This window comes from Calidris pugnax, unplaced genomic scaffold (assembly GCF_001431845.1).
Source record: "Calidris pugnax isolate Ruff unplaced genomic scaffold, ASM143184v1 scaffold41, whole genome shotgun sequence".
In the NCBI taxonomy this organism is placed as follows: Eukaryota; Metazoa; Chordata; class Aves; order Charadriiformes; family Scolopacidae; genus Calidris; species Calidris pugnax.
In genome coordinates this window covers 2,753,395-2,778,662 of record NW_015094509.1, presented here as the reverse complement: position 1 = coordinate 2,778,662, position 25,268 = coordinate 2,753,395, and the positions used below count along the sequence as shown (strand labels likewise).

The 25,268-nt window shown below is 38.6% G+C and overlaps 1 long non-coding RNA gene across 1 annotated transcript in view; it reads right to left on the bottom strand.

Moving 5' to 3' along the window:
• Positions 1 to 576: 576 nt before the first annotated feature.
• The window catches only part of LOC106902091, a 33,204-nt gene continuing 8,512 nt past the window's right edge, over positions 577 to 25,268 (bottom strand). The window contains exons 3-4 of the long non-coding RNA XR_001414422.1: positions 24,642 to 24,788; positions 577 to 2,271 (exon numbers count right to left, since the gene is read on the bottom strand). This is a non-coding gene — a long non-coding RNA (uncharacterized LOC106902091). The remainder of the gene's footprint in view (positions 2,272 to 24,641; positions 24,789 to 25,268) is intronic.

Below are 25,268 nucleotides of genomic sequence, written 5' to 3'. Positions count from 1 at the left end.
AATAGGTACATATTGTTTTCAGATATATATGTTTTTAATACTTGCACAAGCAAAATGCTGCTCCTTTTCAGCTGTTTGTGGGTGTTAAGCACGCACAGTGTTTTCCAGAACAGTCAAGGGGGACACTAGGTATTTCAGTACTTGAAGTTAAGCAGAACATGGGCATAAGAAGTCTAGGTTTGATCGTTGCCATTTCATATCAACATTTTGACACAAAATACTTGGGTTTGTTTTGCTTTATTTTTATCTAAAATGAAGCAAAGCTCCATGTGAATCTAAATGAAGACTGTCATTTCATTTCCAAACGCCAGTTCAAAAACAATTTGGTTTTACATTTCTTTCTGTATTTTCATGGGGTTTGACATATTCCTGCAAGACTTTCAGTTTCAACAAAATATTATTCTTCAGCAGAAAAATCTTCATCACATCCAAGCATCTATAGTAATACCAACAGACTACTTCTGTTCTGAGGAACCACTAATGTGATGCATTACTAAATGGCTCCAGAGTTGAATTAGGCTCTATCAATAGCTAAGGTCATTATAAAACCTTTAGACTTCTGTTAATTAGTCAATGTTAGTTAATGTTATCTATAGAAAATTGTATAAAACACCTTCTGTTCATAACTTCATCTGATGTTTTTTATCCTTCATGTTTTTTTCTACACATGCTTCTACCTAGAGGAATATAATGGGTTAATACTTAGTATTAATATTAAGAACCTCCATCTAAATACGTTTGCAAATATCATTACATCTGAAATACCATTTTACTAGAGAATGTAATGATGACTAATAGGTATGAAAGAGAAATCTTACTGCTTCATTTTCTAACTACAAAATACACACGAAAATGAGGAATGTAGCTGATATGTTAACATTCAGAAAACCATTTGGGGATATAATTGGTACTTACTAAACCGATTAGCATAAAGTAATCAAGTGTCAGTGAACGTATATAATTTACTGTTGCCACTTAAAGGGGCCAAATTTTTTGTTATTCTCAGTAAACTCGTACAAACAATTGCAAGCAAACACTGGTATTTAGGGCACAGTTTCCTCAGAAGGGCTCGTTACGCGACAAAGTTCTATCTGTACAATTCCTGTCAACAATCAACAAACAAATGCCCACGTTAAGTCTCAGCTTGGCTTAACTCTTAACCTACATTTTTCTTTCCCTTTTTCTGTTACAAGCCACATATACACTGTTCAAACAGATGCTTATTTTTGCTTTGAACACGGGCTTCCCAGCACAGCCAGCTGTGAAGTTTAAAGCAGAAGCCGGTTCCCTCAGGTTGGAAATTGCCCACTTTCCAAGGAGCACATTGAGATCTGTGAATGCAAAGCACAGCAGGAGGAGGCTTGGGTATCTATACATAACGAAATCTAAGAAGTCCTTTTGCTGATCTCCCGAAAGAGACTGAATTTCACTTCACATGGTACCAGTTTCTGTGGTGTTCCAGGCCTTCAAACCAGCGGACATGAGCTACTTTTGTGACAGGGATGCTGTGGGTGGTGTGTCAGTTCATTTTCAGCACTCTTTAAATTAGGTAAAGAAGGGCTGAAAGCTTCAAAAACAGTTCACATGGAAAATGCCTAACCCCTCATTTGCTCATTCAAGCAAAAAATTACTTGCAGGTTTAGTGATCTGAAAGGAAGCAAAATTATTATTTGTAATAATTTTTTTAAAAGCCTCATGTGTCTTTTGCTCAGCACTCAGGTGAGTAGAGATGTCTTACATGAATATGAACAGTGATTTTATTCCTTCCTCAGCGAAACAAGGTTCAAAACATGTAATGGAGAATATTTTTCTGGACAACAGGCTGGGTTACTTCTGGTTTTGAAGCTGTGTTAAAAGAACATTAAGATTCTGGGAGGCAAGCGTAACCCCAGCAATTAGCATGTAGGGGTAGCAAGTAATTAGTCCATCTTTCTCAGAAAGGACAGGTGCAGATTGCTTCTGTACAAGGTTTTCTGGTTCTGCAGGTGATGTTAGCTGAATGTAAAACACAGATACCATCCTGAAAATAGACACCAGTCCTCTTTTCCTAGAAGGTAGCTCAACAGCACACAGACCTCCATGCTCCGCTGATTTCTCCCTCCTTCTTGTTGTTCTTCTGAGTCCCGTTGGATCCCCTGTAGCTCCCTCAGCCCAATGACATGGCTGCAAGCATCAGGGAAGCAACACAGCACCTCACATGGATGCTGGCTAATCATCTCATGAAGCCCGCAGGGGATTCCAGATACAGTTCCAGGCTTGAGGTGTTTTGACCTGTTGGAGTTTTTAAACATTGAAGTGTTAAATGTATTAACAATTCAGAAAGTCTCTTAGCCACAAACATTTAATTCATTCCTTTTAGCTGAACTCTAGCCATCCGTGAAATGTAGGAAGACCGTAACTTTCCAATTCATCATGATAGTAAGCTTCACGAGTTCCACCGTTTTGAAAAAAATTCTAAATTGTGGAGAACTATAAATCCCAATTTATGTAATAAACCTTTTATTCACACTCTTGAGACATTTCTATTTAGGCAAGAGTTACTGTAGAAAACCTGGCTTATTAATTTAACCAAGTACCAAAGTTTTCCCTGGCAAAGTGTCACACCTTTCCTTACATGTCGTCTTACTCTTCACACTTGCTCTCTCAGGCTTCCCTAGAGCACGCCACAGGTTCAACAAAAGCAGTAAAATCAGTGCTTTTCAAGACATGGACCTGTTGGAAGGGGTCCAGTGGAGGGCCATGAAGATGATCAGAGGGCTGGAGCACCTCTGCTATGAAGACAGGCTGAGAGGGTTGGGATTGTTCGGCCTGGAGAAGAGAAGGCTCCGGGGAGACCTTCTAGCGGCCTTTCAATATCTGAAGGGGCTACAGGAGAGCTGGGGAGGGACTCTGTCAGGGAATGGAGCAATAGGACGAGGGGTAATGATTTTAAGCTGAAAGAGGGAAGATTTAGATTAGATATCAGGAAGAAATTCTTTGCTGTAAGGGTGGTGAGACACTGGAACAGGTTGCCCAGAGAAGCTGTGGCTGCCCCATCCCTGGAGGGGTTCAAGGCCAGGCTGGATGGGGTTTGGAGCAACCTGGTCTGGTGGGAGGTGTCCCTGCCCAGGGCAGGGGGTTGGAACAAGATGATCTTTAAAGTCCCTTCCAACCCAAACCATTCTATGATTCCATTCCATGACTCTATTCATATCTTTTTTAAAAAAAGGAAAGTGTAAGGATGGTTCATGCTTAAGGGAACCGCAGAACACATTAGAAGTAGATTGTATTTAGTTTGAAATCATTTACCTATCACAGGCATTCTGGGCAATTAAATGTCTGCTTCTTAGGATCACTGCCAAAATAACAATTCAATTAAATGAATTGCAATGGCTTCTAATAATAGTTAACTGGCCCACCTAATCCGTTTAAATAGTGCATCTGGTCTTGCCTGTTCAATTCTTCGTGGTTCATTCATACAGCATTTGCTAACATAAATGGCTGCAGTAAAATCCTTTTTTTGCTGGTTTGTCGATTAATTCTGGCCACTGAATAAGTAGATCTAACTTGGGCTGGTGACACACCTTGATATTTGCCTGCACCCACCTTTATCCGGCCATTTTGGGAAAAAAAGTGGATGAACAGGAAAACACTAGCTGTAAAAACACAAATAGCCAATAATTATTTCAAAAAATACAAGCAATGTCAGAACCAAATGAATAGTCTCCAAGGGGAGGGATAGTCTTTCATCACATTATGTGAATGAAGTGGTATCAGCCAATTAAGAAAAGTTGTGGATGGTAGCAGATGTATTCAGCTTCACATACCTGAAACCAAGAGATGTAAGAACAACATAAAAAATCAAACATCTAAATATTTTAATCTATCAAAAAAATTAGCTTGAGAATTTCCTACCACTAAGCTTGAATGATGATAGAGAAAAGGCAGTGCATAATTTCTCATAGTTAATACACTAGAAAATAAAAAAAAATATATTTAATGAAAAAAAATTAATCTAGAAGCCTGAAACCTATTTTGGAGTGTTGGGTTTGGAGAGCTTTTCAAAATTGGCTTATTTTTCTCATTCTACCAGTCATGAAAATGAGGAAAACCATTTCCTAAGTATGCAAAGCAAAAAACTAATTCTAAAATTAGCACTGTGGACAATAAGCCGGTTTTTGTCTCCCACGTGTGAGTGCTTGTTCGAAATTACATTTCACACACCAGAATTTATGGAATGAGCCTAGAACTCATGTCCTTCTGTGCAGCCAGACCATACTTACATACTCCTAGGGGCTGCATCGAGAGTCTCAAGATGCTCTGGCAACACGAATAATTCAGAATGCTTTCTACCAAAATTACCTAGACAGAAGAAGCTTATAGCAAGGGAACGGTTAACAGGATCAGAGGGGTGGCCCATGTTCACCCCACACTAAATTCCCCGGCGCTGGGTGGTTACCAGGAAAACACCTGCCCACCCAACGCAGCTGGCCCTGGCTCTGCTTTTAACCCGTGTTTCTGCCTTGAAAACAAATGCCAAGAGAACCTGATTACCTCGTAAAAGATTACATCGTTAGTTAGAGTGTACATGAGAAATAGCACCGAGGAGTGAGCAGAAAGAATGTGAAAACCCCCAAAGCTACTGAGTCGTAATAGAGTCAGCAGCCCTTCTCAAGCAGTTTTTCTTCAGCAGAAGAAACTGAAAAGTCATAAATCATTAAAGCTCTGTACCGCGTGGTATTGATATATCAAATCATGGCTACAAACAAGGTACTAATGATCATCTGAATCTTTTTCGTGAACATGAATTTCTTAATTGGGTGATGCCTACTTAATTGAGTACAGTCAAATCAAACTAATTGTCGCCAACATTAAGTACTTACACTAAGTCTTCAAGAGGAAAAGAAGAATAGATCCAGCACTTATGTCTTTTCTGTGTCACTGCATTCACAAGATTTAATAGAAGTGGAAGGCAATGCTCAAATATAAAAAGAAAATTAGATATTTAAAGAAGAACGTTCTCTGTAAATACAAAGGTTGCTGGTTTCCTCCCATAAAAATACTGCTATCCAAAAAAAAGTGGCAAGTAGGTGTAAATATTTATCATTTACTAGTGAAATGTAAGTTCTGATAGTGAAGCAGAAAATGCATGCAAACAAACAAACAAAATAATTTTTCAAAATTAATTTTGATTTCATGGAGTGTTTCGTAGTTGTATACTTGCTTCCCTGGTAATTGATATATAGATACAGAGCATTTATGAGAAACCTCTGTCCTCTGACATTAGTAAATACACACTTAGTGATTGCCCTAGTTGATAATTAATTTGGAGGTAAAAACCTATTGCACAACTGCTACAAAAACATATTTCTTCAAAGCAATAACAACCCGTTTGTCACAATCCAGTATGGAGTTTCACACTTTTACTGCCTGAGGCTTAGGACTGAAGTATTTGGAACTGAAGCTGAGCACAGGGAAGGTCTAATAATAAAAATGGGTCGTGCAAAGAAGGGCTTTGTCAGAGAAGGCTAGGAATCATCTTATTCTGAAAGGCCACAGGGTGCCAGCCCTAAAACTGTGCAGACTTCTTTCAGTGTCAGTGTGACACAGGAAGGCTTCCCAGGAGGCAGACTCGAGGGTCCATTTAGCCATCTCTGCAATCTGTGAGAAGAGGATTAAGAAGCAACATTTACAGTTGATCTAAGAAACCAGCTGTTACATCTTTTAACGTTATGGCTGAAATACCAACTTTTTTCTGAGTGTCCACATTTGGAAAATACATTGTTAATTTGAAGGAACACCTGGCAGAAAAAAGTTCCCTCTATTTTGAGGGATTTAAGCTACTAAATAATGCTTATTTAGCTGGGGGATGGGAAGCAACTCAATTACAATTTGTGATACTCTGATGATAGATTACATACCAACTGCTAAATTTATGGAACAATGCAGGGAGACAAAAAATTTTCATTGAGAATTAGCAGTAAAATTACATGAAAAACAAAATTTGAATCTATTGCTCTGAAAGGCTATCTTCTCAAGAGCTGCAGGTAGCAAGCAGTATTTTCTGGTTATTTTGGAATTTGTATTTTTAAATAGATAGTATTTAATAAAACAGTTTAAGAACTACACAGGAAAAAGAGTTATAATACTCTATTAAAGGGAACTTTAATCTAACAGATGAAGAAATAACATAGCATGGAGACTGAGACGGGGCAAATTCAAAGAAAAAATAAAGTGCTCATTTTTAGCTGAGGGCAAATAACCTCAGTTAATTGAAATAATTTACCAAGGGCTGTGGTGGTTTTCCTTGTCACTTGAAGTCATTAAATAAGGATTGAGAACCTTCCTTAAATGCATGTTGAAGTCATAGCCCAGAGAATAGGGTGTTATGTGGAGGTGGAATGTGGGTTATTGCAGTGATATTTTCTGAGCTTAGCATCTGTGAACTTACAAAAGCTAAAGGATATGTTACCCATGATTTATCTTACAAATGCATAACAATGAAAAGTTATCAATAATTCAAGAAAATGGTCCAGCAATTTCACAATGAGAAAACTTCATTTCTCTTATACACACTAATGATGGAGGAGATAAGATACACATTTTCTACTATCAGCTAGTGACATTTACTCTGGTTGGTACTGGATGATTAAGGTAAGCACTCTTCATTTGGGAACTGTCTGCATGATTTATGGCTGTTTTCACTGTGCTCTACATGGTCTTAATACCTTACAAGAAAAACTACGATGGTGATTGAATACAATAAATTACAGATATCAGGTGAATTAAAATATCTTAGATAGATCTCAGCACTTTTTTTTTTTTTTAATTCACAGTCTGTGCTCCAGTGAAAATAGAGTTTCAGGAAGACCAAACCTATTTTTACTGTAAAACAAGTACAGCCAATGTTTGGGAATGTAAAAAGTGGGAGAGTGATCAAAAGCACCAAAACTACCATTCAGTCATCTCTGAAAGAAATTTTTGTTTGTTTCAGAAATATGCCTAGCAGTATTTTAAGCTGTTGACAGTTTTCAATTCTTCATTTGGAACTAGAATTAATTATTACATAATTTACTTAAGCTAAATAAAAATATTCATCTAAAGGGGTACAAAACAACTGAATATGATAAAGAAATTTCAAGCAAAGCACCTAAGTTTAATCTAAAATAATTGTAGAACTGTTGTAGGATTTTAAAAGTTTCTTTCATGTTTTAGGAAAATTGTTTTTGGTTCAGGAATCATTTTTTATGGGGATAAATTTCTAATTTGACTTCTGAAAAAAAAAAAAAAAATCAATTAAAAATCCCTTTTCTCAGAATTTTTTTCATCAGCCCCAGAATGAAAACTTTTTATTTACTGTAGCCCCCCAAAATGTTATGTCCAGGTGTCATGGTTTAACCTCAGGCAGCAACTAAGCACCACACAGCCATTCACTCGCTCCCCTCCTCCCCGCCCCGTGGGATGGGGGAGAGAATTGGAAGAGTAAAAGTGAGACAACTCATGGGTTGAGATAAGAAGAGCTTAATAATTGAAATAAAATAAAATATCATAATTAATAATAATAAATAATTGTAATGAAAAGGAAAATAACAAAAAAGAGAGAGAAATAAAACCCAAGGACAAGTGACGCAAATGAAAACCAGTTGCTCATCACCAACTGACCAACGCACTTCCCAAGAAGAAGTAGCCACCTCCCAGCCAATCCCCCACAGTTTCTATGCTGAGCATGACATCATATGGTATGGAATATCCCTTTGGCCAGTTTGGGTCAGCTGTCCTGGCTGTGACCCCTCCCAGCTTCTTGTGCCCCTCCAGCCTTTTCACTGGCAAGTCTTTGATTTCGTGTAAGCACTGCTTAAAACAGCTAACCATTATTGTGTTATCAATATTATTCTCATAAAATCCTAAACACGGCACTATACCAGCTGCTAAGAAGACAATTAACTCTATCCCAACTGAAATCAGGACATCAGGCAATATAAGTAATTATCTGGACAGGGAAGATAGGCATCGCGCCTTGACAGTGTTGGAGGATACAGGAGTCATTTATGACTCTGCATGACAAAAAAATACATGCAATATCTTTTCTCTTAGTAATATATCAAAATATGAAAGACATTCTAAATCCCTCCCAAAGAGGAATGAAGAAAGAAGACAGCTTTCCAGGATAAACCTGATGGTTTAGAGAAAAACTTTGTGGACCATGAGTTTACAGTCCTTTACTCACAAACTCATCGCCTCAACTCTCTGGGAGTTGTACAAATTCCTTACCAGAAATACTTAGAGACTAAAACTAGGCTGTACCAATTTTGCTTACAAAAGCAGAACGTGCAACAAAATTTTTCTTTGCAACAGAGAAAATTTACATCTGTCTTTAGAGACACGAGGAAAATGCTGGTGCCAGAAGGAGCTCAGGATGACAATAAGATGTGATTTGGGCCAGTGTGACCAGTCTGATGTGGAATCCTAACTGTTCTGTTCATCAGCACTTCACTAGGTTGATATTCCACTTTTTTATTAAGCAGTAAGGCTTCATAATATGCATATGTAGAACCTGTCTAAGAAGGAAAAGGAAAAGATAATACTCTGTTAAGTCTTGCAAGTCTCCCCTCTCCTAGTCCACCTGCCTATGCTGAGTCTTGGCAAGAGGGTTATACCTTGCATAGGCCAGTTGTGAGGCTATTAATAGAGTGAAACATGATATGATGATACAAGACTAATTAATGGTGAATAAATGTGATATAAAATGCTATCATATTCACAGCAGCCTTTAATCACAATGTAAACCTCATGTTAAAGCACTTTTTATGTGCAAGTTATGCTGACCATTACATAAAAATCTGAAGTACTCACTTTTATAATTCACAATGTGTTATCTTTGTGGAAATGCCCTACCATTTTATTTATATAATTTTCAGTCCACTATATATCGGTCTATGTGAATTACTTGTTAGCAAGTCTGTTCTGAAAAAATGTAGTACTAAAATTTCCAGCAAAGGTACAATTGCCAATCAAAATTACCACATAAAAAACTCAGAGATACAATCACAAACAATTACCATACAATTACAACATGAAAACGTACCAAGTACAGATACAATCACAAAGACAAGTACAGCTGATGGCAAATCTAGAAGCAATTACACAAAGCCTTTGAAGAATTACACACATTTATTTAAACTTGATAAATGTGTATGCCTTAGCAGAAGCATAATTGAGCAGGATTATTATAGCCAGTGAGACAGGGCAATTTCATTTGCATAAGTAGTTTTGCAAATTTCTAATATTTAAAATTTGATTAAAAATGAACTTGCAGTTATTAGCATTCAGGTTATTCACTTTTCTATCTTATAATCATTAATTATTTTAGAGCCACCAGACATTTGCAAAATACTTCACATGTATGAGAAACTATAATCTTTTCACAAAAGCTCTTGATACGTAATCTTGGCCATAATTTAAAACCAAGAGGTAACAGGACAGGTAGTAAAAAGACAGGGAGTTGTGGAAGGTGTTAGCACCTTGAGTCTGCACATTTACACCATGATCCAAAATTCTGCAAGTCAAAAGACACATTGCAGAAATTTACAGGGATGTTTGATCAAGCCCTTTCCTAAGAAATTACTGTTTTATTTTGCTGCTCACAGTCACCATCGAAAAAATGAGACTTCTGTTATGTCATTTTTTTTGCAGTGCTTGGAGTGGAGATACATCTAAAAGGGCTTGACTTGAATGACAAGAGGATAATCATGAAGTTTATTCCTCAGCGAGCTACTAAAAAACAATAAATCTAAGTTTGTTCAAAGTGATACCCTGAGAAATTCAATCAGAATAGCTAGCAGCTCATCTTGAAATGTATCATTAACAATAAGGTGTCTTTGAAATCATAATGATAAGTATTTCAAATTACTAGAAACAGAATCACATACACAGAAGAAATGCAAACCAAGATAATGATACACCAGTGCTGTTAAAAGGGGCACACTGAAACACATAATTTTACTTTTACTTTACAAGGGCTTGACAGTCTTTGGCATGGATATCAGAGCAAAGATTGTCTTTGGCATGAAAATCAAATCAAAGACTCATAGATAATTTCAGTCTGCGGACTCCGAACTATAGTTGACATACTCTTTCATGGATCCTGCTTCTGGATCAAGGACATTGCTCTATACAAGTCTTGCATTTTCAAGCCAAAGAAGTCAGCCACCCAAGCTGTTGGGTTGTTGAACATTCAGTTGCTTGAAATCAAACCCAAACATGCCAAATGCTTCTTTAACCTTATGTATTGCCCAGCAACAGTTCTGCTTCCAGACCTTGTTTTTGATGAAATCAGTGTTTTGCTACTCTATAGCAGAAGGCATCAAAACTCATTTAACAATGTTATTGATGAACTATAAGCTTATAAAGTCACACACTCTCACATCTTCGCTGCAATTTCTTCTCTAAGAATCTGTTTTTCCCTGACAGCTATTACATACCAAATATGTTTATTTTCTTGTTTGAAACATCAAAAGATGTTAATTCTATTCTAAATGTCCAGCTTAACCATATCATTTCTGTGCACTACTTTGTACTTTCATTTTTAAAATGAAAGGGGGCTGAAGGGTCACATTCTTTCATACTTCACAAAGAGCAACATTATAATTGATAGTCCACTGTGTTTAGGTGGCCCTGTTGTGTCTGATTCCTGCCCAGTGTTTCTGAAACTTTGTGCAGAACTTAATACCAGATTGATGGGATTAAGCTTTAAACCTGCTGCACACATTTTCCTGCTCAGAAACAAAACAAGGGGTGTGGAAAATTGTTCAACTGGAAAGTAAGTCAGGAAGATTTGTGTTTTGGGGGTTGTCTTTGACTACTAGGCACTAAGAATAAAATTTTGAGGCCCTTAATTGAGCCAAATTCTAATCGACAAGTGCAAATATGCCCTGCGGAACACACAATTTGATCTGTAGAATTATACTGTTATTCAGATTATAAACCATTAGTAGTTTATTCACTCAACTATGAGCCTTGTTGAGTTTTCTCAAGTCAGTTTTTTCATTACAGTTTACCTGTGTCTGCAAGACTGAATTCTGATCAATTAATTTATTCCCCCATTGCTACAGAAGATTACCTTAACTTTATGGAATTAGTAAATATCAGGTTTCCTCAGCATGTAATTGTAGTTCTTCCACTCTCAGTACAAATTACAAAATAAAAACTGTAATGAAACAAAGCAGGGAACTCACCACTTGGTGAATGTATGTAATAGACTGTACTTGGTATGCGTGCTACAGCAGTAGAATCAGCAGAAAAGGGACTGAAACAAAATTGCTTGACCTATTTTAATATTTGATGAAGAAATACTAAGCCTAGAAATATCATGTCTTCAGGGACCTTGTAGTTGATATTATTAAAAAACATTTTAAAAGGAGGCTCGTATAGTCTTTCATAATAAGCTTTGGGTAATACTTTAAGAGTCCATTAACTTATGCTCAACTAATCTTGAATTATAATAGAAATCCTTTGAAAGCATGTATCATAGTCACACAAATACCACACAAATTCATTTCCATCCTTTTGTGAATGTTTTCCCTAGACACACTATAGTTTTTAATCCCTTTGTGTAACAGTCCAGAAGTTGATACTTTAACATTAATGGAAGTCTGATCAGTCCTAAATCCGAAAGAAGAATCCAAATCAATACTTGTGAAACAAATCTAATGATTTTTTTTAAGTTATTTATCCATAACTTTGAAACTACAATAGAGTAAAAGAATTATTTTCTTATATTAGTATAATTATTTTTTTTTTTTCAATTAATGTTACTGTTGTGTTTGAAATTATCTGAGTTACCAATACAAGCTAAAAAAATTTCCAGAGAATCACTATCAATATCTGTGTCTTCTTCCTTTGAGCTTGGATTTTTCAGTGTTTTGCCCAGTTAGTCAGTGCAGATCATAGAATCATCGAATCATTCAGGTTGGAATAGACTCTTGGGATCATCGAATCCAACCATCAACCCCACTCTACAAAGTTCTCCCCTACACCATATCCCCAACACCATGTCTAAATGACTCTTAAACACATTCACGGATGGTGACTCAACCAACTCCCTGGGCAGCCCATTCCAGTGTCTGAAAGAGACTAGGCTTGAGGGAACCACAGATCAGAAAGTGAGATCCACACCAGCCGGGTGATGTGATCTCCCAAAACATGCCCTGCAGGGTAACTGGAAAGACCAGAGGTGTCCTGGGGTGTCCAGGAGGTCCAGCCACAGACACTATCAGGGACTGGTCCAGGCACATGGACACTGGCTTCCCACCAAGCACATTCATTAATGCTCCTAGTGCCATTACTACTTCAGAAATTGCCTCTTTCATGCTTATTTCCAGTGTTTGAGAATTCCATCATCACATTTGGGAGATTGAACCGCTGCATACTCATAAAGGAACCGAGATTGACACACCCTCTCATCAGCTGTAATTTACAGCCAGCACTGAACAGTTTGAGCTACCTTCTACGTACCTGACAGGCTGGAACCTTGACTTCTCCATGTGGTAAAAGGTCGTGATGACATCGTTAATTTGAAAATAAATAGCTTCCTGTAATGTTTTAGAATTACTGTAGCAATCAGGCACATAAAGATAAAAGCTCATATAGATAAAGCCATATTAATTAGCTCATAAAGCCTTATTAATCAGGCTCGTAATGGTAGCAGTTTGAAACCATAAAAGAAATGTGTAAGATATTTGTCTGCAGGCTTAAAATAGAGAAATGAATGAAAACCCACCCACGCAGCACAATGAGACATTAGCACCCTGCTACTGGGGAAAGGAAGATGTAGTCTAAAAGCAGCATCTTCTTTACAGTATATGAATGATTTCATACATTTGCTCTAGCTGAGGAATACTAGTGGAGTACTTCAGACATACCCAGACATATTAATCTACTTCTAAAGTAGCTTAATCTGTTGTTCGTGGAAGTCAGTGGGTCTCTGACTGAGAGTGGGATTAGAGCCTACGAGATCCATTTGCTGAGGAGGAATCCTCTCCAAGCTCAAGTCAATGGCTACTGACTTTAAAAACACAGGGTGCCAGTCTGTTTCCTGATCACTGAGTCCTGGACTTTCTTCAGGCAAAGTTTCCTACTCAGGTTGAGATCAAATGAAATTCAAGGATTCTGAAAAAATAACAAAGTTCTGGCATTTGGTGGAAATGGTCTATTGCCATCTTTATTTAGCATTTGATATTTCCAACCAAAGGCAGCCACCCTAATCCATTTAATTTTCAACAAAAACTAAAGATCAGTGACATTTAGAAAATCATAAACTCTTGTTTATTTCTCTGTCATGCCCTGCTAGACCTACAAGTTTCCAGCAAATCTTTCTTGTTCCAAGGAAGACTTTGTGCACGCAGTGCAGACAGGCACTCCATTTTATTGTCAATAACTGGGGCAACTGCAGCAATTCAGGATTCTGAAAATACCCTCCCTAATCACTAAATCTTCATTAATTTCATATATATTTCCAGAAGGTAGAACTGTTTGCTGTGCAAGATACTGTAAAAGAAGAAAGGTATGATTTTTCCCTTCCATCTTTTTGTAACAAATTTTGTAACAAATGCAGAACAGACTTTCTTGGGAAAAGTAAGGTCCACTCCTCTCCTGAGCAGCTGCGAGCAACAATGGTAGAGAGTGGTCCTTGTCACTTACCCACCTCCTCCTTACACATTTCACCATTGCATTTGACCCAAATAAACCGATATTTATCCTTGACACAATCTGACACGGACACATCAGGGTGATGAAGGCTTGTATTCCATTTTAAGCCCTTCCAAAAGAATGCATTTTGGGACAACAGAGAAGTTGATTTTTCTTCTAGGAAGAAATATGCAGGGGTTTTCTCCTTTTCACCTAATATTAAACCGAAGCACGCATTATTTACACGTTCAGCTGTTCATCCCTTACACTGAAATAATGGTATCTCTTAGGTTTCCACTCTACCAGCCTTGTACTTTTTAACAAAAATAAGATGGTGACAATTATACCATTTTCTTGTGTCGCTTTGTCATATAACATCGTTTATATTATTACAAAACCATACTGTCATCCAAAGGCACAAAAGCCAAATCAGAAGTATTCATTTTCCATGATGATGATGTGTTCAAAATCTGAGTTACTCAGGATTTCAACAGCTTTGATTCTTCAAAACTCTATGAATTTTAGAAGCATGTATAGTGTGTAAGGAAGGCATGTAAACTTTTCCCTACACAGCCTTACACTGGTCAACACTCATTGGACTATGATTGACAGACAAGGGCATACAGGGCCTGTTATTGATAAGCATGTGCGAAAACTTTTGGCCCCAGACACATTTTTGCAGGTTTTTTTTTGGTTGAAAAGAGTCAAGATCAAAGGAATTTCAGACAATTCCAACTGAGGCACAAGAATCCTTCAAAATTACATACAGTGAGATGCCTTCTTGGAGGATCAATGCTGTTAATGTGCAGTAGGTGGCTAAAAGCACACTTGCCAGGTCAGGGAGAGACAGTTATTAGGCAGACTTCACTGCACTGTTTCACTTCTGGGTCATGAAAATGAAATTGTGAATCCAGTCCAGCCCACCAGAAGGAGCGTCCAGCTTCAGCATACATTTACCTGCCCAGCAAATGGCTCGTTTCCACACAGAGCCTGAGTTTGTAGCAAGGCAGGAAACTCACTGAAACCTCAGTCCTGAGAGCTTTGCCTGAAAAAGGACTCACGGACTGACAGATTGACCTTTTTTCAATCTTTTTTATATTATAAGATGCTAAGTGGGTCACAGAAGATATTAATTTATCAGCAGTCCTGAAGAAAAAGTAAAATATCCCCCCAGCACTTACAATTACCTTAATCTTAGAAAAGCTCAAGTCTCAAAGCACTGCACTTATTGACCAGTTCCTTTGCCGGTGTGAATCATAAGAGCTCCATTTATTTCAGTGGAGCTCTGCGAGGTTACATCAGCTGAGGGATGGGTCCTATCAGTCTCCTTCTTAACCTTCATGTCATTCCCAAATGGACGCAAGTGCTGTATCATTTTTAAGCTCTTTAGCTCCTCATATGTGTCCAACCTGTGCTTGCAATATGAAGATAATTACATATACTTACCATTTCTGTCTACAACGTTGGAGGAAAACGCTGGTCTGTTTTAACTCTACACACTCATTTCTTTGTTAAGAAAGATTTTAAAAGATGCCTTTTAAGTTATCTTTTTATACACTGAAAGAAAAGGCTGTAGTAAAAAACACAGTACTGTTTTGGTTTTCAATATAAATTTTCTCCTAGAGTAGCTTCTGGTTGTAAATAATACATGTTAGTAGTCCATTTCTGGGGGTTGTCTTCCTTCCCTACCAATACAGCTCCCACATTACATTTTGCCCAAGATTTCATTCAAGGAAATAAAGTTTTTTGAGGAAAATACTGTTCAGTTCTCTCCATGTCAGACTAGCAGTTGACATACCAGTGAACTGTTCACAAAAACGAATGCTGCATCCTGTATCCAGCTGACAGACTCCCGCGGTTGGTAATTTATTAGTTATTCTTGCTATGAAAGAATATGTACAAAGTGCATAACCTTTATTGCATCCATTTTTGTATAAAAGTAAGAATAATTATAATTCCTTTTTTTGTGATCACACAACTCACACAGTTCAAGTCATATAATATAAAAAACAATTTACTGATGATCGTGTGTGAAACGCTACTGTAGAGATAAGAATCTTTCCCTTTGACAACCGAAAGATGATCAGTTAGCATAAATTAATCTTTTTTATTATTATTTATGACAATATGTCTGTTTCTGAATTCAGAAATTCTGGATTTCTGGAATTAGCAGAGAATTCTCTTTAAAAAACTAAAAAATGGACTTAGAGTATTAGTTATATAACACGGTTGAAAAGGAAGACAAAACAGGAGTAGAAAAATCCTTGAATACATTTATTAGTGATGGAGAAAGTGGTTTATGGACTAACATTTTCTACCTCAGCTAGCATAAATCAGCAATGGTACATCCTTTATTTTCCTAAGCTATAGATCTAGCCCATGTGCTCTACTACTACATAAAAAAGGTTTTCATCCTGATACAAGAAAGAAACAATTTTTGCACTCGTTTTATGAATTGAAATCATGGGGGCAGGGGAAGGATGTTAAATAATATGGCCAAGGTTGCACAAAAACTATATATATAGGTCAAGGCTGCCTGCTTGCCTGTGTAACAATATTGCCCTAGCTAAAGTCATTGTATTCAAATTTTCAAAGTAGAGTGACCTTGGATTAGGCACCAAGGACTAACCCCTTAGTATCATGAGTAAGCACCCACTCATTGTTTAACATGCACGGCAACTAGAAGTGAAAAAAAAAATCCATCTCACTTGTTTGAGGATATAAAAAATATTTCCTTGAAAGCTATCAGGTTGAACTTATCCTTGGATTACCATCATGTCACAGATGGGCAGAGGGGGCACAAAGAAATGAAGGATTTTTGTCTAAAGTGTACAACAGATCATTTATCATCATGGTCCTTTCTGGTTTAACATCTGTGTTCCTGTGAGTCCACAGCAGAGATAATATTATAAAGGAGGGTTCCACATAGTCCTGAGCACACCTGGAGCCCATACTTTAACTAGCAATCATCAACTGCCTTCCATATATATGTTAGTCAGAAAATAAAGGAAGGTAATGCCTTGCAAATACAACAACATGTTACTTTGTCTTCTGTCCCTAAATAGATATGTGGATAGGGACTCACAACTCATCACTAAAGACAATTTGGTGTTTGGCAAGGACACAACCACCCAGTCCCAGAGAGAGCAAGTGTACTGGAGTTTCAGACCAGCGTGGCCTGGGCAGCTGGATGCACAGCACATCGCACTTCAGTCATGTCCCCCAAAGTTGGACCAGGTGATCTCTAGAGCTCCCTTCCAACTCTGACAATTCCATGATTCCATGATTCCATGATCCTGCAATCTCTTTGTCGCGGTCTCAGTTGGGATAGAGTTAACTCCTTTATTAGCAGCTGATATAGTATTCACTTCTAGTTGCCGTGCATGTTAAACAATGAGTGGGTACTTACTCATGATACTAAGGGGTTAGTCCTTGGTGCCTAATCCAAGGTCACTCTACTTTGAAAATTTGAATACAATGACTTTAGCTAGGGCTAATGTTTTGGATTTGGGATGAGAAATACTTTTGATAGAGTTTTCAGTTGTTGCTCAATTCCCAAGGCCTTTTCTGCTCCTCACACCGCCCCGCCATCGAGCAGGCTGGGAGGGCACAAGAGGTTGGCAGGGGACACAGCTGGGACAGCTGACCCCAACTGACCAAAGGGATATTCCATACCATGTGACGTCACGCTCACTATATAAATCTGGGAAAGGAGAAGGAAGGGAGGGACATTCACAGTGATGGTGTCTGTCTTCCCAAGCAACCATTACACGTGATGGAGCCCTGCTTTCCTGGAGATGGCTGAACACCTGCCTGCTGATGGGAAGCAGTGAATGAATTCCTTGTTTTGCTTTGCTTGCGTGAGAGGCTTTTGCTTTACTTACTAAGCTGTTTTTATCTCAACTCATATGTTTTCTCAGCTTCACTTTTACAATTCTCTCTTCCGTCCCAACCAGTGGGAGCAAGCAATCAGCTTTGTGGTCCTATCTGCTGACTGGGGTTAAACCATGACCCTCTCCTTGACCATACTGGGCAAGTCGTCTTTTCAACCTCCTCTAAGTGGAACATGTACATAACAAAACCCCCAACTTCATAAATGGTTCTATTGATTTCATTAGCAGAGAAGCTGAGGCTTCTTTGCTCTGTCTTCGCAGTTCTGAAGTCGTCTTCTTAAGAATAATTCACGCCAAGAGATTAATGTGGAATTAAAATTGAAGATACATGAAGGCTTTGCATCATATTCCTCACATGCACTGAAGTCAGTTGTAATCTATTAATCTCCAATTTGCATGTGATTAAGCTTCAGGAGTATTCCCTGTCTGCCTATGCTGTATCTCTTTCTTCAGTGCCTATTGCCAGGCATTTTTCAGAACTGATAGTGGCTTATCACTATCAAAAAGCAGTTCAAAGTCCTTAGGAATATCTTTAGCTTAGCAACCATCCTTTTAAAATTGTTAATCGTACCTGTTTTCCTTCATCTTTATAGCTATTAATAGGCATACTTTTCATGACAACAGGATTTGTTTGCAGGGTTATGAGATATCATCTGCTCCTTCTCTTTCCTCCTCTCTTAAGCTGTAATTTTCTGTCATATTTCCAGGTTGTCCTGGAAATAACTTGTCACAAAATGAAAGATTTGTTGCTTCTGAAAGAGCAGAAACAGCTGCAAAAGAGCAAAACTTAGATTTCAGCCAAATGTTCTTTAAATAAATGAATAGGAACAAAGGAGACCTTAAACAAAGCTTACTTAAGCTGTTGTGTTTCTCCAGACAGTCTTTGCAATGTCAGGGAAGATAAGGAGAGTCCTACAAATGGCTGTAGCTTCAAATAGATTGTGTGGGTGGAAAAATATAGGGGAGCACAGTGAGTGATGGAAATAGGATGGTCTTGGATCTGTACTCAGAAGGAAAACATATTTATTTTCTAGCAGAAAGCAATTTCCATAAATAAATAGGATGGCTTATCATTACCTGCTTTAAGCATAATTAGCCTAAATATACTTCCAGCAGTCAAAACCAGAAAGAGATCAATTAGTCTTCCTTTTCTGTAAAAAGGCTCTGCTGCACTCAGTTGGCGTCAGGCGTGAGGACAGGAGGGTACCAGGGTCCAGCTACCACCCTCCGACATTGAGTCTGTCTTGGGTCTGGGGTGTAGGGGAGGGAACAGAGCAGCTATTTCACAGAATCACAGAATCTTCTAGGTTGGAAGGGACCTTAAAGATCATCTTGTCCAACCGTCAACCTAACTGACAAAAATAGACACCCACACAACAAACAAGGAGCATCATCACTAAACCAGGCCTCCCAGCACTACATCAACCCGGCTTTTGAACACCTCCAGGGATGGGGCCTCAACCGCCTCCCTGGGCAGCCCATTCCAATGCCTGAGAACCCTTTCAGTGAAAACATTTTTCCTAATATCCAGCCTGAACCTCCCCTGGCGTAACTTGAGGCCATTTCCTCTCATCCTGTTGCCTGCGACTTGGGGGTAGAGACCGACCCCCACCTCGCTACACCCTCCTTTCAGGGAGTTGGAGAGAGCAATACGGTCTCCCCTCAGCCACCTCTTATCCAGGCTGAATAACCCCAGCTCCCTCAGCCTCTGATCCCCAGCATGATTCTGACACCAGGAGATGCCAGAAGGCTCCATGACACAGCTGTGGTATGTGATCAAACACCCCTTTTACTTGTCACAGTAGGAGGAGTGGGCAGACCCAGCCCACCAGCTCTGTGTCCGTGTGTCCGTGTGTCCGTGTGTCCGTGTGTGTGCACACACATGACTCTCATGTGCTAGGAACACCCCCAAAACAGCAGTGACAGACAGCCCCTCTTTCTTCTGTCCTATGTGAACGGAGCAATGGGCCGAAACTAGAGCTCGGTACACACAGCACACACAAGTTAAGTTTATTCAGATTTTTGCGATCGAGCGCCTCAGGGGAGAAATAAACCCATTTTTCTTAGTTACCCAAGAAGTCAAGTGATTTTAGCCAGTCAAATTAGAAGCACGGTCAAATCCTTCTAGCAGAAAGAGGACTGAAGCCTGTAAATATTCCCAAGAAGGTGCATTTTTCAATCTATATACTGTGCACAGCAGTATTTAGTTTTCCAGTGGTATTTACTTAACTTTACACAGGAAATTAAACTTAACCAACACAAACAATAAGCAGTTGATATTTCAGTTATACTTAGTGCGTACAAACAGAAAGAAGCTTTTGATATTGCCTCTGGACTTAAAACCTGGTCTCATTCACTGTCTTCAGTAAGAGACTACATTTTTTAATCCTCTGAATAACTATTATTATTGTGGCTATGTTGATAATTTCTGGTAGTGGTCTGTGGTAGTCCCAGCCATAAAAAGCATTGTTGTTCACTGCAAATATATGCTAAAATATTCTACCAGATGATGAGGAGAAAAATTATTATAATTTTGATTTACTTGTTCTAAAATAAACATCTGTAAACTAATTACAAGATACACCTTTTTTGCAGATTCTGTGAATGGAAAAGACTCACTGATTACCAGTTTTGTCTTCAGTTCTATTTGATGAATCACATTCAATTACAACATAATTAGGTAGCACCTCTGCAAAAATATGCCATGTAATGGTTATAAAGAATGAAAAGAAGTGATCATACTGTAATTTCAAAATACATCATGGCAATTCTTTTTACTAAATTTCTGTGCAAAGGATGTCACTTATCTTAATTGTTAGTGTCAATACCATAGTCCTAATATTATAGTTTCCAAAAAAACCTAATTTCAATGCCAAAGTGAAGTCTGTATTTACTTAAGAAATCATCTCAGACCCATTTAATTTCAAACACTCAAGGAATCCCATTAGACTACTAAATGTAAGAAAATATAGAATTCTCTGCTTTTTAGAAGCTTTAGACAACATCAAAGTCCTCTGGCATAATTCTGATTTAAAACAATGCAGTATGCGGGTTTGCAAATATGTTTTAGTCTCTAGGAAACAGAAATACTACCGAAAACGTGTACAAATACATTATCATCGCAGCTTCCAATGGCTTGAGGCAGGATCAGGGCCCCTTATGGTTGAAATGCATTGGCATTTAAAGATAAGCAAAACCCAAAAAAAAAGCCCCTGCTGGATTTTTGCAGAAAGGAAACAAATTAGCAAGGAGGACTCATGAGGCACAAATCTCAACACAGCTTTTCTTCTTGACCCGATGACTAGGCAGTGAAAGTCACAAGACTTGTGTGTAGTCCAGTAACCTCATCTTCAGAGGAGAAACCTTCTCTGAATCAGCTAGGTCCAACCCTAGCTGTAAAATATCTTGCAAACTGGCAGGGCATGTGTTCTGCTGGCAGGTGAGCTGCCACTTCATTCAGGATGCATTATGTAGACACCTCTCCATCATGGTACCACCGATGCTGAGATCTGCTCTAGGGACTCACACAGGTTGTCTGGAGCACTGCAGTTGGTCCTAAAAATCTCAACGTGGACTCGAGTCACCACTTTGTTACTCAGACTTTAGCCAGTTTTATTTTACAAAAGCTTATTGGGAACCAGGCTGCCTATGTCATCCTGGATCCCTCAGCAACACTCAGGATGCTGGGTCAGTCATCAGGAAAATATCCTCACCTACCAAAACAGATTTTAGTATGCCCTTATTTTGCATACTGTTGTAATGGTGCTGTTATTTGACCTTTCAGTTGTGACAAGTCAGCCTTAAAAAACTCATGGCTTGGCTTAAAAACCACTGAATCTTAAAATTGTATATTGAGCCTCAGTTTATTTGCCCACTGGATCTTTAACCTATAGAATTGGCGTCTTTACATGTTTAAAAGCTTTGATCTCTTTTGTTTCCTGTTGTCTGGGTTTTTTTTTAGTAGAAGATTAATTTCTTCCATATCACAGGATACCATGAGGTGCGTTTCCAGGTAAAAATGCCATGTACTACAGTGTGGTAGCAGTCGTGGGAGTTACCAATGTTGCAGTCTGAGCAGCAAGGAAGAAGAGCAAGCTGGCTAAACACTCACACACACATACGCACACCCGGCATGAAATATTTCTTTTCTGTGGTGTTTACAGAGGGTGGTTTGGGTACTAAAGGAGGCTGCAGCCTGTTGCTGCCTGTGCAGCTATTGGGACAGCTGAGAACCTCCCAGATTGCTCCTCTGAAAAGCTCCTGTGCCAAAACCGTGCTGTCTTCTCTCCCCCTCTACTGTTCCTAGAGAAGAAAGGCTCAAAAACAGGTTTTGGGGGACTAATGGGTACTGCTGTTTTGCCAAGTTTCTGCGATACTTTGATTTGATGCCCTAGAGACATTTTTTAAGCCCAAAGGCTTTCAGAGGAATGGGCAGCTGCAGGCAGGCACCAAGTCTACGGTGCAGTTACTCAAGGAAATAAACTCAAGGCCACATATTCTAACTAAATCTGAAACTGCTCTTCAAGCTGTAACCTAAAGGAAAAATAACTTAAGAAATGCAAGGATTATATTTTTTTTTTCTTTTCTTGCTGTGCAATTCACAGTATGAGCTGGTGCCAGCAGGTCATCCACTGACAAGGACCATGACCGGTCTTCTGCAACCAGATCTACACATCTCTCACAAGGGCTGGCACATCGTATTATTTTCCAGAAACTCCAGGTCCTGAAAAAATGCCTAAAGATTTCCTACGTGCCACAAGGAGCATAAAATAAGGAAATGCTTTTATGGGCTTTTGGATAAGTTTAAACACATTAAAATTGTAAAAGCTCTTAGACATAAAAGCAGTAAGAAGAAAAGCAGGCATGTGTAATACTAAAATTTTATTACATTACAAGAAACTCAGTAGTAGGTTGACTTTAAGTACCTTGGGCTCAAGTGAACATTAAGTGTGTGGTTTATCTTTTGCAATTGCCTGTGTTTTTAGTACCATTTTGTTTAAAGTCTTTTATTGTTATTTGCTGTTATTGTTAAACTCTTGTCTGATAAATGCTACCCAAAAAACTCAAAATGTTAAAATTAGATATGATGTTCAACTGAGAGCATAATGGAGTCAATTGTGAATATGAAATCGTATTTTTCAAGTTTTTAACACTGATAAAACATGCAAACAGGGAAAAGACAATATAGAATTGTTACAATTTTTCATTATTTTTTCTTTCTCATATGTTTAATTAATGGAAATTTTCTGACATGATCACAGAAATCATTGAAGAGGCTATTCTGGAGAGTAACTCCAAGATAAAATACTGACATCTATATGGAATATAATTATGGCACAGGAAGGGAATGATCGCAGCCATGAAAAAGAAATATAAGCTGCTTTAGAGAATTAAGTAACTTCAACCCCAGTAAGTTCAGTATATTTTTCATCAGCATTAAAAGGAGCTATACCTGCTCACAATGTAAGTAAATTTAAACAAGTTAATTTCATCCTAAATCCAAGAAGACTATTCTAGGAAATGAAGGATGAAGATTGCTAAGATATTTGTTCTAGGATGAAGATGACTAGCTTGTCCTTGTGCAAAATCCAGTAATTCCCTTTCCTGCGTTAGCTTTCTGCCAAGTCAAATATTTGTGAATAGCTACTCCTTAGAGTCAAAGAATCATAGAATTGTCTAGGTTGGAAGGGACCTTTCAGATCATCTAGTCCAGCCATCATCCTAACACTGACAAAAACTGCCACTAAACTAAAATATCTCTAAGCACTATCTGTACCCGTTTTTTAAATACCGCCAAGGAGGGTGCCTCAACCACTTCCTGGGCAGCCCATTCCAAGGCTTAATAACCATTTCAGTGTAAAAGTTTTTCCTAATATCCAGTCTAAGTCTCCCTGGTGCAACTGTTTCCTCTTGTCCAGGACCTCAATCTCTTTCTTGTAGTGAGGGGCCCAAAACTGGACACAGCACTTGAGGTGAGGCCTCACCAGTGCTCCCTATTCCTACTCCCCACACTGTTCCTGACACAGGCCAGGATGCTGGTGGCCTTCTTGGCCACCTGGGCACACTGCTGGCTCCTGTTCAGCTGGTGTCCACCAACACCCCCAGGGCCTTTTCTGCCAGGCAGCTCCAGCCACTCTGCCCCCAGCCTGGAGCGCTGCAGGGGGTTGGTGGGACCCAAGGGCAAGACCCAGCACTTGGCCTTGTTGAACCTCATCCCGTTGGCCTCGGCCCATCCATCCATCCTGTCCAGATGCCTCCACAAAGCCTCTCTACCCTCAAGCACATCAACACTGCCACCCAATTTGGTGCCATCTGTGAACTGACTGAGGGTGCACTCGATCCCCTCGTCCAGATCATTGATAAAGATATTAAAGAGGACTGGCCCCAGTACCGAGTCCTGAAGGACACCACTTGTGTGTGTGTGGTGTGCGCTGCCAACTGGATTTAACTCCATTCCCCACCATTCTCTGGGCCCGGCCCTCCAGCCAGTTTTTTACTCCTTGTTCCAGCATAATTCTCAGAATTATGTTATAGTGTAGTATAGAGTTGGGTCTAAATACGAAGAAGGTATTAATCTTCCAAATATGTCTGAAAAGATTTTGGTCTGAAACAAAACAAGCTTTGAATGAACTATTTTATAATGTAATATACCATCATTTTGTGAAGAGCAGCCCCACTGACCTTATGAGATTTGTCTGAAGCAGTATCTTGCATTTCACATTTTGCACCACCTCCAGGTCTATATTCATTAACAGCTTTTCAGTATCTTGGTCTGAGTTCATATCTCTTTGTTTTTTTATCATAGCACAAATAATTCTAGTCAGATTTACCGCAGTTATTCAGAGTTATAACAGTTATTCAGAGTTCGTAATCATGCTGATGACAACTTTTAAATTCTATTAAAATACCATTTGCCTTTCTCACGAATGCTTCTGGCAATAGCTAAAAAAAATATAATCCAACTTCTTATTAGCAAAGTCACCACAAACCATAAAAGTTTCAAACTACATTACAATAGACACCTATTCTCTCTTCAATTTTAGGACCTTCAACATAAAGTAGATGTTCAAGAAAACACCGTACCTGAGAACTCAGAGTTCTGGGCCAGATTTCTCCCAAGTGGAAGAAAAGCAGTGCCAGTGTTTTAGCTTTGTGGCTGTGTTCTTCAAAAGCTTTCTTTTCTGAGATGCTAGCTCTTTATGAGTCATATTAATGCCTGCTGCAACTCCCCTGTAGATACAAAGAAAAATTCTGCCTCACGTCATGCAAAACTCACTTTCAATCAGAATATAATCTGCAGGTGTTAAATATACAATGTGACGCAAACCAGTGACGATCTATGTAGAGCAATATGCGTTCCCAGGGTAAGAATTTAAAAGAAAGATAACCTGGGTTAGGTTCAGGTAAGTAGCAAGTATAATAGGAAACAGAATGGCCAGGTAGTGCTTAACAGCATGTACTCTAAAAAACTGCTTACAACTTAGAATGAAATTTTAAAGAGTTAAAGGTTAATTGGAAAGCCTACCTTTTCCATCTAACCTTCCAAATTTAATTAAGTATCACAAAACCAGCAAAGACTCGGTATGCCTTGTTAAAGCAACACTAGCCTGATTAAAATGAATAGTTCTTGAGCTCAGTTCTGCTTTCATTTTTCTGAAGTAACTCTTCTATAGCCAGTTATCTCTCACTATCAATAAAATCTCTTCCTTT